Here is a 13007-nt window from a genome sequence, read left to right as displayed (position 1 = left end):
CTTGGCCTTGCCCCTAGATATGCTTCAGTTCTTCCACTGTGGACAAGAACTTTGCCTTGTTCATCTACAGCTTAGACAGTGAAGATGTGAATTCTGATCATTGATATTTATTGCTGATATTGCAGAAAGACTGACCTCAGACAGTGAAAGAGTTAAGTTCTACACTTGGATGGCACTTGAAGTTTCTGCTCAGGTTCTATCGTTAGCCTTTCCTTTGATTAATCACAAAATATCCTACATAAACTAACACAACAACTACAACAGCAAAAAAAAAAAAAAAAACCCTACAGCAAAGCAAAAGATAAAGAAAAATGTTCTAGAATAAAAACTGTAGCAACTCCTTAAAGAATCCATGATGTGATTTAGCAGATTCCTTAACAACTCTCCCAAACCTGCAAAGCATGGGCACACAATAAGAGTATTTTTAGTGCATCTGAACTGGAGAAGAGGCTGGTTTACAGTGTTTCCCCTGAGGAATCTTTCCCTGCAGGAAGTAAGCAGCAAAGAGAAAAGGAGGCAGACTTGTGGGGGGAATAAGTTAAACCTTATTTTCTTTTTAGCTCTTTGCACATCCCGACTTCAACACCCACTGTAGCCCCTACCTATTCATTCTCTTGTGTCATAATCCCAGGTGCACTCAGCAGCATGCAAAACAAACTGAAGGTGGATATATTTGCATGTCAAGATGGATAAACCAAATTTGGGCAAATGGATAAAAACAAGCACAAGTCATCAGTCTATGCTTGCAAACAACTTTTCAGTTAGACCTTGGGAACAAGGAATATGAGAGTCTTTCTACAAACGAATGTGCTTTCTTACTGGAAATAAGTTTTTTGGGTTTGTTTGAAAGAAATGTTCTGCGTCTATTTTAAATGTTCAAAATTGGTTGTCTGCTAATAGGGAGTTGCTAGAGCTTGGATGTTCATGCTTTAATGTCTTTAGGCATAAATTTTCCAATTTTTCTACCAAAGTAAATTAATCACAGTCAAGAGCAAAGACCAAAGGTTAGAGACAAAACCTGAACAGGTTAGCCAGAGGTAACTTTTTCAAGTTTTCCATATGTGGGGCATAGAATTTAATAATGTAGATTCTTAAAGACAAATGGTCTAATCTTGAATCCCTGAGCCAACACTGACTAGCTGAGTGACGTTGAACAAGCAAGCTATCCTTCTTCTGCTGCGGTTACTTCAGTCTGTTCAGTGGGGATAATAGTGGTGTCTCTTTCTGGAGCTGTTGTGAGGATAGAATGAGTTAGTTCAAGTGAAGTACTCATAAGAAGGCCTGGCATACACTGAGGGCTCAGTAAATGAGTTTTGTTTATTTTGAGCATAATCCTTTGCATTCTATGCTATGATATACCTTTGTTTACTTAAAAATAATTGATCCCTACCCCCAAAAATATTATCAGGGAATTTATCCATTTCTTCAAGAAGAATGTATTGAGGGCATATTGAAGACCTATGCTAAGTCACTTCAGTTGTGTCCAACTCTTTGCAATCCTACAGACTGTAGCTGTCCAGGCTCCACTCTCCACGGGATTCTCCAGGCAAGAATACTGGAGTGGGTTGTCATGCTCTTTTCCAGGGGGTCTTCCAGACCCAGGGATTGAACCCGTGTCCTGCACTGGCTGATGGGTCCTTTACTACTAGTGCCACCTGGGAGACATTGTGAAAGATACAAAGATAAAGCACACAGCTGGCTCTCAAGGAACTTAGTCTTCTAGAGGAAATGAATGAAATAGAGACTGGCCCAATAATAAAAACAAGCATTTATCGACAAAGTACTATGTACCAAGTTTTATGTAAACTAGCTAGGTTCCAAACAGTCCTGCAGGGTGGATATTAGTTTCTCCATTGTACAGCTGTGGAAGCAGAGGCTCAGGGAGGTCAGGTAACATGGCCAAATCACAGGGTCTGCATGTGATGGAGCAAGGACCTGAATCGATGTCTGTCTGAGTTCACAGCCCATGACTTCTCTGCTCCACCTCTGTCATTCTAGTTTGTTGACTCAGTGGTCTTGGTTTGGAAACTGGAAACCCCAGATAAGGACTGGTACCCAGAGAAGGGCAGAAACATCAAAAATTGTGTAAGGATGTTTAGAAAATGAGAGAAGAAAGAGATCTCAAAAAAAAAAAAACAAACCCAACTCCACAAATAATTGGTTCCACATTGGAGAGCCTAAGTCTGGGCAAGGACGAAGGAGAGTAGTGGGTTTCATCTCTTGTGCTGGCTCTGCTTGGAGGGTGCTGTTGGGAATGCCAGGTTGGGAAGCATTGTTGATCACGTGGACTTAGTGCAGAGAGTTCCTGTCCAATCATCTGTGTCTTCTGTGAGCAGTAGGAGTTGGGTGGCAGCGCGGTATCTGTAAGCCCCAGCCTGGGGTAAACAGAAAAGCAATGAAAGCAGAAACAGATGAGGATAATTAGTAGGGATCGCTCTGAAGGGTAGAAGGAGGCAGTGAAACTAAAACAGAGGATTGAGCTATTTCTGCTCAACCCTTGATGTCTGGAAAAACAATCTCTTGAGTTCAGACTATGGTACCACACCCTGAGAAAGACTGAAACTGTTCTAAGCTCTGTCCCCCTAATTTGGATTCCAGTGGTATCTCCTGAATTTTGCTACCAAATTGCCCTGGATAATACAAAGTCCAACTGAATATCTCCATTTGGATGTTCTGCAGGTTCCTAACTCCATTTCATCAAAAAGAACTCATCTTCCTTCGAAAACCAGTTCCTTTCACAGTGTTCAGTGTTATAGTTTAACAGTATCAAATCTATCCACTCATGCCAAATGAGAAGCTAGTCCTAAATTTTATTCGCTCAGTCGTGTCCAACTCTTTGTGACCCCATGGACTGTAGCCCACCAGGCTCCTCTGTCCATGGACTTCTCCAGGAAAGAATGCTGAAGTGGAGAGTTGTTCTCTTTTCCAGGGGACCTTTCCAACCCAGGGATTGAACCCAGGTCTCCTGCATTGCAGGCAGATTCTTTATGATAAAGTTCTTCCTTCAAGATTTCTATTTCTGCTTATGTACTACCACCTCTCTTCTCTATTCAAAGTGTCAAATGAATCAATTCTTTGAACAAAGACACATCATTGTCACTGTGGGAAGTGTGCTGTTATTGGCTTACAATTCCCAGAAAAGTCCTATTCAAAGCCAAAGTCATGGGATCACCAGGGCTAATGTCCTGTAACCTCATAAAACTCTAGGCGGAAACACCGAAAAAGGGACACTTTGTGAGAGAAAAGAGGGTGAGAAATATTGGGAACATACGAAAATTTCCAAAAGGAGGAATGGAAAACAAATAAGCAAATTAACATTCCCACTTCATTATTCTGCTCAGAGAAGTCAGTTGTAAGAGAATGGGCTTAGAGCTTTTCAGTATTGGTTGGGGAAAGGTGAAGCATGAAAAAGCAAATTGGATAGTCCACCTTCTTCTTTCATCTCCTAAATCCACTACTCCTGAGGCCTCCTAGATGTGTATCTTCATCAGACATGACAGAGAGGTGATGATTACATCATTTGACGTTTCACTAAAGTCCTTATAAATATGAACTTTTATTGAGGGAACCCTAAGGTTTTGGTGGAGTATTTATACTGTGAAAGTACTGACATCATTTCATATAATTTAGTGTTCTTAGCATACTCAATTCAGAAGAACCTAAAACCTTGGGTGCTAAAGGTCAGGGCCTGAGGTACATTGGCAGGGCTGTCTATGGGAAACTTCTTGGATGTCTGATCAAGTATTGATTAAAGGTACTACAAATGTCTAAACTGCATTTACCCTAAGTTTGCTGGAGTTTTTGAAGGAGAAATCCTATTCACAGGTCAGAGGGACACTTGTGATATAAGTCAATTAGTGAGTTGTTCTTTTGAACTGTGTTGCTTTTACTGAATTGATTTTCACTTGTTATTCTACCTTGAGCTAATTAAGTAAGTTGTCCCAAGCTTTAGATTCTCCGTCTGTGCTGTAGGAGTAATAATACAACCTAATTCATTGGACCATTGGAGGAATAAATTAAGCAATCCTGGCACACAGTGCATGCTCAAATAATGCTAGTTGTCTAATAATAATAATAATAATTCTACCAAAGGACTATTAATTTTGAAAACTCTTTAAACCCTTCTCTACTTCTACTGGACTTCCCTGGTGGCTCAGATGGTAAAGCATCTGTCTACGATGTGGGAGACCCAGGTTTGATCTCTGGGTTGGGAAGATCCCTTGGAGAAGGAAATGGCAATCCACTCCAGTACTCTTGCCTGGAAAATCCCATGGACAGAGGAGCTCCACGGGGTCACGACTGAGTGACTTCACGTTCACGTTCTACTTCTACTATTATAGGCAGGGATAGGGAAAGAATACCTGCAAAGTACTCTTAATAGGACAAGTTTGGATTTAATTTTTGTCTTTCTTTGCCATCTCTGCTTCTATTGCTTTTAAATCAAAGTACTGTAGAGCATTACCTAAAAAGTTGAGCAGTGCTAGAGAAACAATGATGAAAAATAGTGGCTACTACCTCATTTCTGCCTCTTGGAAGTAATCCTTTAACTCTTCTAGCTACTTCTGGTATTTCTAAATAGCATGCTTATGGTGACTTTTTTCCTTTACTTGTATTTCAGTATTAGAATGTATTCACTGACTTCCAAATATGGGAGGTAAGATTGGTGTTCTTTTATTTCATACACACACACACACTTCACCATTTTCCTCCTCTTCTTCCAGAAAAGTTCCTTTACATTCAGTGTCTAGCTTATCTATTTTGTTCACCAGCGAGTCATGATGGGTGTGATTACATTTCCTTTACTGCATGACTCTTTGGTTTTCCTTAGAGTTATCGTATACCATGTTTGTTTGTCTGTCTCAGTTTCTTTGTTTTCTAGGTACCTGTTATTAATGTACACTCAAATTTTCTACCCGATCTAACTGTAAAACTGTTGTGAATACAATCTCAGACACATTAGGTAATTTATTGTTTAGTTTTTTTGCTTGGAATCATGTCTCTATCACTCTCTGCTCCAGTCTAAACACATTGCTCTTTGGATGTACTATGTAGATTCTCTCTTGGTATTTCCTTAGTCATTATCCTGGGAATTTCTGTCTTCTACTGGAGTTTCTTGTCCTGGACCTGACTTCTTCCTCTTTATGGTTTATTTTTCTGTTTTAATGGCACATCTACTCCAGTAGTTGCCTGAAAAAGATGCAGGAAAGATATATTGCATGCTTGCATGTCAGAAGGTGCTGGTTGTTACCAATACTTCTATTCCTCTTCTCTCATAGTTACAGATATTTCAGCTGAGCCCATAGCTACCTTCCAAGATTGAAGACCAGATTTTCCAGTGTCTTGAGCAGCTATGTGGTTAGTATGTCTAAATTCTGGAACAAAAACATCAAATGTTAATCTTCCAGGGAACTTCCATGAGATAGAGATGAAACAAACCCTTTTTCATGCCTAGAATATAGATGCCGCCTTGGACTATGAGAACCTGGGTCAAATCTAAGGATGATAGAGCAAAGGATTATAGGGGTCTGGGTCCCTGAGGGCATCATGGAACAAATCCCACCCTGACTGCATAACCCTGTGCTTTTACGTAAGAGGGAAATGATGTCTATTCCAAGGACTACATAATCTCATCCTTCCTATTATACCTTTCATGTAAGAAAATTTCTTTACCTTCAGACTTGAGTGAAAATTTGGTTCAGTTTAGAAATCTAAGTTGGAAACTATTTAGGCTCTCAGAAATATTGAAATCTAGGTACCTTCTAGCTTCCAGTAATGTTGAGAAATCTGTTGCTATTTTGATTCTTAATACTTTAGATATGAGCTTCTTATTTTTAATGTCTCTCTCCGAAATCTTTTATGGTTAGTCTGATATTTAATGACCTGTTTTGATGTGGATCATTTTTCATTCCTTGTGGAAATCATTTGAGGGGCCTCTTCAAAATGGAAATTTATATATCTCAGTACTAGGAAATGTTCTTAATTTATTTCTTGAATAATTTTGTCTCCTTTCTGTATCTATTTCTGGAACTCCTATAACCTGGATTGTTAGATCATTATTTTAAATTTGTTCTGTATTCTTTGCTATTTTCATTTTTAATCTATCTTTTGCAAATCTGTATTCTCCCATGCAACTCATATCAAAGTTTTATTTCTTCTATAACACTATTCATCACAAGACATTTTTGTTATCTCTAAATATATCCTTTTAAAATAGCAACCTATTTTGTCTCATATTTTTCTATGCATATTAATAATTTTAAGTGCATTTTTCCTTCTCTCTGAAATACTGACTCCCTCTGAATTTCTTTTTATTAAAATTACAATTGATTTACAACATTGTGTTAGTTTCAGGTATACAACAAAGTGATTCAGTTGTACATATATATTTTTCAGATTGTTCTCTAGTACAGGTTATTAGAGATGCTTGGTTGCTCAGACTATAAAGAATCTGCCTACAGTGCAGGAGACCCAGGTTTGATCCCTGGATCAGGAAGATTCCCTGTAGAAAGGAATGGCTACCCACTCCAGTATTCTTGCCTGGAGAATTCTATAACAGAGGAGTCTGGCAGGCTACAGTCCATGGGGTCACAAAGAGTCAGACACGACTGAGCATGCACACACACCTATAGGGAGAGCCCTCCTGTTCAGTATGCACACTTGGTCCCATGTCCAGAGCCCAGGATACTTTGGGGTTTCCCTTGTGGCTCAGCTGGTAAAGAATCCATCTGCAATGCAGGAGACCTGGGTTCTATCCCTGGGTTGGGAAGATCCCATGGAGAAGGGAAATGCTATCCACTCCAGTATTCTGGTGTGGAGAATTCCATGGACTGTATAGTCCACAGGGTCGCAAACAGTCGGACCCAACTGAGCAACTTTCACTTTCACAGGTTAAGATATTAGGTACAATTCCCAGTGCTATACAGTAAATGTGCTATACAGGGTTGCAAAGAGTCAGACACCACTGATGTGACTTAGCACAAACACATATAGTAAGTCCTTGCTGCTTGTCTATTTTATATATAGTAGTTTGTATCTGCTGTTGGGCACTTGTGTTGTTTCCATGTCTTGGCTATTGTAAATAGTACTATTATGGACATTGGGATGCACATATCTTTTCCAGCTAGAGTTTTCATCTTTTCCGGATATTTTCCCAGGAGTGGGATTGCAGAGTCTTGTGTGCTAAGTCACTTAGTTGTGTCCAACTCTTTGCAATCCTATAGACTGTAGACTGCCAGTCTCCTCTGTCCATGGGATTCTCCAGGCATGAATACTGGAGTGGGTTGCCATGCCCTCTTCCAGGGGATCTTCCTGACCCAGGAATCAAACTTGCTTCTCTTACGTCTCCTGCACTGGCAGGCTAGTTCTTTACAACTAGTGAAACGGGGGAAGATCTGCAGAGTTATCCAGTTTTCTAAGGAACCTTTATACTGTCTTGATACCCTGGAGGAGGAAATGGCAACCCACTCCATTATTCTTACCTGGAAAATCCCATTGACAGAGGAGTGCTGCACTTCATGGGGTTGCAAGAAAGTTGGAGGTGACTTAGCTACTGAACACACATAGTGTCTTCCATAGTGGCTGCACCAAATTACATTCCCACCAATAACGTAGGAGGGTTCCCTTTTCTTTACACTCTCTCTGGCATTAGTTATCTGTAAACTTTTTGATGATCATGTGAAGTGATATCTCATTGCAGTTTTGATTTGCATTTCTCTAGTAATTAATGATGTCAAGCATCTCTTCATGTGCCTGTTGGCCGTCTATATGTCTTCTTTGGAGAAATGTCCATTTAGGTTTTCTGCCTATTTTTTAATTTTTTTTTTCTTTTGGTATTGAGTTATATGAGCTGTCTCTATATTTTGGATATTAACCTGTTATGGGGCACATTGTTCACAAATATTTTCTCTCTTTCTGTAGGTTTTTTTCATTGTATTGATGGTTTCCTTTGTTATGCAAAAAGCTTTTCAGTTTGATTAGCTCTCACCTCCTGAATTTCTTTTTATCGTTGTTTTGGTCTTTCATGCTGGAACTTTCTTCCAATATATATTGTATTTTGCCATATGTTCATATTTAAGAACGGTGTACAAAAAATCAGATTGGAAAGCCTGCATGTGTGTAAGAGGGAGAAGGGGTTCTCATATTCATAATGTAGATCTGTGCTTACATCTCTTACTTTAGGTGGGATGCCTCATCCCTGACCGCCACCTGCCCTCATCTCATCCTGAGCTTCTGTTCAGTTTCCAGTCTTTTGTCAGTCTTGAAGAGAGCTTATTGCCTGGTTATATGAAGTTGAAGAGTGGACCAGGGATCTAGTTTCTTTTATAAGAATTTCACCTCATCATCTTATTTTTTCAAATATACTGTACAGTCCCTTCTTCTGGGCTCTCTGGTGCCTCCAGTTCCTGAGACTTTTCAAGGCTCTGCAGTATGACTTGTTCAATTCCTGCAGCCATTCTGTCCATGGATATTTAGGTTTCAGCTTGATTGTGTCAGTTACATCTCATCTATGTGTTTTCCATTTTTGAAAAAAAAGTTTTGGTGTTCCTCAACCCACCAATTGATAGTTCATTGACATCATTTTGCCCCTGCAAATGAGCTTATGTTTTAGGGGAAGATACAGATAATGTGCAAAACCCTAAAAGGTACAATGGCAATAAATGCTGTAAAGAAAAGTAAATTAGGATGAGAGGGATAAGAATGACAGGAGTGCTAGTTCACATGGCATGTGCACAGAAAGCCTCTTCCAAAAAGTAGCATTTGGATAGAAGCCTGAAGAAAGTTAGAGAAGGAGATGTGCAGATATGGAGAAGTTCAAGTGCAAAGGACGTGAAGCAGTAGAACCAGCAAGGAACAGCAAGGAGGCCAGTGTGGGGAAAGGAGGAGGTGATGTCAGAGAATAGAGGTAGTGTAGTGTTTGTGCAGGGGCCCTGTAGCTTGGCAAGGGCCATGGACTTTGAGCAAGATCGGAAGATGTCGATGAGTTTTGAGTTAGTAGTGATATGATCAGGTTTAACTTTACACCCAGTATTGTCTCCTCTCTGGTTTTAGTGGTCCTTGTGAGTTTTGTGTTTTTTTTGTTTGTTTTTTTTTTAATCTGTTTACTGTGTTTTGTGTAAGGTTTGGTTACAGTGTGTAAGAGTTCAATCCGTGTGTTTGACCAGAAGTCATAGCTTCCTTATTTTAAGAAATTTTCTAACAGTTGTAGTTGTCTCAAAAAATGGAATGACCTGCTGTGAAGGCAAAAAACAAGGATGGATAATCACAGTCACTCTCAATCAAATAAAATTTTGCTTTCTCTCTGTGGATTTTCGTAGCTAAAATGAGCTCTAAGGTTGGGATGAATTGGGAGACTGGGATTAAAATACATACATTATTGATACTATGTGTAAAATAGATAAGGCTTCCCTGGTGGCTCAGATGGTAAAGAATCTGCCTGCAATGTGAGAGACCCAGGTTCAATCCCCGAGTCAGGAAGATGCCCTGGAGAAGAGAATGGCTACCCACTCCAATATTCTTGCCTGGCAAATTCCATGGACAGAGGAGCCTGGCAGGCTATTTACTCAGTCTCATCTTTACTTTCATTAAATAGGTAATTAATGAGAACTTATTGTGCTCTACTCAATTCTCTGTGGTGACATAAATGGGAAGGAAGTCCAAAAAAGAAAGACTATATGTATGCAAATATCTGATTCACTTTGCTGTATAGTAGAAACTAACACAGCATTGTAAAAAATTGATTTAAAAATTAATTTAAAGTAAAATGAGCTAGTGAGACAAGGTACACTCTTGGAATATCCCACATTCCAGCAGTTCTCACCTGGGGTTGAACCCACCCCTAAAGGGGGCATTTGGAAATGTACCCACTCAGCCCAAAGGGGCATTGAGAAGGTATGGGGATGCTATAGTTTCATGCTGAGGATTCCCCCTTCTCTCTGCCACTGTTGTGCCACAAAGAATTATCCTATCCAGTAATCCAATCGCATGCCCATTGAGAAACAGCTTTAAGTCTCTCCTGAAAAGGGAGTCCAAGAATCCTGTCTCTCCATCATGTGAGGATGAGAGTGAGTCTGGGATGCCTAAGTTTGGCTCTAAGTATCAGGTTCCTCGGGTGTAGTGATTTTACACATGAGGGTACCACAACGCTTGAGGTGTACTGGGTGGTTAAATTACACCTGTCTTTGAGTATTATCTTTACCCTGAATCAGATTACAAGTTTCTTAAGGAAAAACACGTGGCTCTTCCTTTCCTCACCATTGTGGACACATAGTAATTTCTAAATAAATACTTGTAGGTAAATCTGAGTTCTGATACTGATTTTGTCATATGAGGTGATACTTGTGGAGCACACATCTTTACTTTGATCAAATCAATCTTCCGTGAATTAGCTTTTTAAATAAAATATTAGTATGGCACATATTACTGTAACTCACATATAGTAGTGGAACTTACCTTCTTCCTTGACACTCTGTGAGGAATAATTGCCATATGATTACAAAACCCCATGAGAGTATGAAATATTTTGTAAGAAGGAGGTGAGGTAAGTCATTATTACATAAAATGCAATTCCTCCTATCATGGCTTGTCTGTGGTGTGGAGGGCCTTGGAGGCGAGCCACAGAGGGCAGACCTTGTCATCAACACACATCAACTCTGAAGAATGAACACTCACTGCTTGTGATCACAGATACAGCTGAGCCCACAGGAAATACCTAACTCACAATCGATCTCCTCCTCACTGTGGTCTGGCAGGACAGGTGATACCTGTCTTCATGAATTTTTGTGCAGGGAATTCATTTTTATTTCAGAATGGAAATCACAAACCTTTCTTGACCAGTGGGAAACATGCTGATGGTCTATCATGCTTTTATTTGTTTTTATAACAACAGGCCTTCCATGGCCATTGCTATTTGTTTAAATGACAGCATTTCTTCATGTGAAAAGCTTTCTTTCAAAATATTTTCAGAATTATGTCTTTTTATTCTTCCAACAATCTTGTGAAGAAGTGAGTAAAAATGACTTCCATGACAAACAGAGTTCAGAAAGTCCATGGTGTTAAATAAATTGCTTATCAATATTGATTTCCTTATTCAACAATGTGAATAAATGAACAGTTAAAAAAGCCTGTGCTGAACATCGGTACAAATGTCACCAGTCTCCCCTGTCCCTGGGATTCTCCAGGCAAGAACACTGGAGTGGGTTGCCATTTCCTTCTCCAATACATGAAAGCAAAAGGTGAAACCGAAGTTGCTCAGTCATGTTCGACTTAGCGACCCCATGGACTGCAGCTTACCAGGCTCCTCCATCCATGGGATTTTCCAGGCAAGAGTACTGGAGTGGGGTGCCATTGGCTTCTCCATGTGAGATTTTAGTGCCATTTATTGACTATGATTTAAATATTTTGTTTGATTTGTAAATCTAGCCTTTCCAAAAACCCTTGTCTGCAATGTGTCATAGTATGGGAAACCAAGAGGTGGTTCCTGCCATGTATTAAATCACTTTTGAAAAAACCATTAATCCCTACATATGTGGAATACAGGGAAACAGAATAATTTAATAACTATATTTTTTAAAAAATTTATACTGTATGTATAATTAATAGAACTTGCTTAAAACTGACAAGAAGAAGAAAAGGAAAGGAGTGTGAGAAAGAATGAGGTAGAAAACTATATTTTAATAGCATTAAACAAATAAGAATAACTACAAAACAGCTTATTACAGTATTAATGTAATGCCAGTTGGACTTTGTTGAAAACTCACATATTAAGGTCAAAATATTGCAGAATGTTTGCCTTAAATGGAAGCAAGAAAATCTAAATATAGTCCAGATAGGTTAAAGATTTCAATGCATATAAGAAATCATAATACTAATAAAAAATAAATTGTCTTATAATTTTACATAGAGAAAGGCAAACATAAAGGAAAGAATGAATAAATGGATAAGTGTTATAAATTTGTATAATCAAAATAAAATATATGCAAACTATGGCAAACTGCACGCAAGTTTCATGTTGGCATAATATACGGCAATTATTAATATACTGAAGATATGAGAAGCATTTGTTGTTATTTAGTTGCTAAGTTATGTCTGACCATCTGCAACCCCATGGACTGCAGCCCATCAGGCTCCTCTGTTCATGGGATTTCCTGGACAAAAATAATGGAGTGAGTTGCTATTTTCTTCTCCAGGGTATCTTCTTGAGCCAGGGATCACACCTATGTCTCCTTCATTGGAGAGTAAATTCTTTACCACTGAGTCACCAGAGAAGCCCCTGAGAAGTATTTACAAATTGATAATAAAATTATAAACACGAACAGCAAGGTGAATAAAGACCCTAAACAGGCAACTCACCAAAGAAGAAATGTGTATGATCAATAAATGTATGAATGGATATTCTCCCTCATTTGTAATCAAAGAAATGCAAACTCCAATGACACTTTTTACACACAGATTTCCAAAGATGAAAATAATAGAAAATACCCAATTTGATAACATTACATAACTTACAAACAGCTATGAAAAGATGAGAAGGGAAAGGCAAAGGAGAAAAGGAAAAATATACCCATTTGAATGCAGAATTCAAAGAATAGCAAGGAGAGATAAGAAAGTCTTCCTCAGTGATCAATGCAAAGAAATAGAGGAAAACAATAGAATGGGAAAGATTAGAGATCTCTTCAAGAAAATTAGAGATACCAAGGGAACTTTTGATGCAAAGATGGGCACAAGAAATGACAGAAATGGTATGGGCCCAACAGAAGCAGATATTAAGAAGAGGTGCCAAGAATACACAGAAGAACTATACAAAAATGATCTACATAACTCAGATAATAATGATGGTGTGATCACTCGCCTAGAGCCCAACATCCTGGAATGCGAAGTCAAGTGGGCCTTAGGAGGCATCACTACGAACAAAGCTAGTGGAGGTGATGGAATTCCAGTTGAGCTATTTGAAATCCTAAAAGATGATGTTGTGAAAGTGCTCCACTCAATATGCCAGCAATTTTGGGAAA

Source organism: Ovis aries, chromosome 3 (assembly GCF_016772045.2).
Source record: "Ovis aries strain OAR_USU_Benz2616 breed Rambouillet chromosome 3, ARS-UI_Ramb_v3.0, whole genome shotgun sequence".
In the NCBI taxonomy this organism is placed as follows: Eukaryota; Metazoa; Chordata; class Mammalia; order Artiodactyla; family Bovidae; genus Ovis; species Ovis aries.
Note: the sequence above shows the minus strand (reverse complement) of the source record.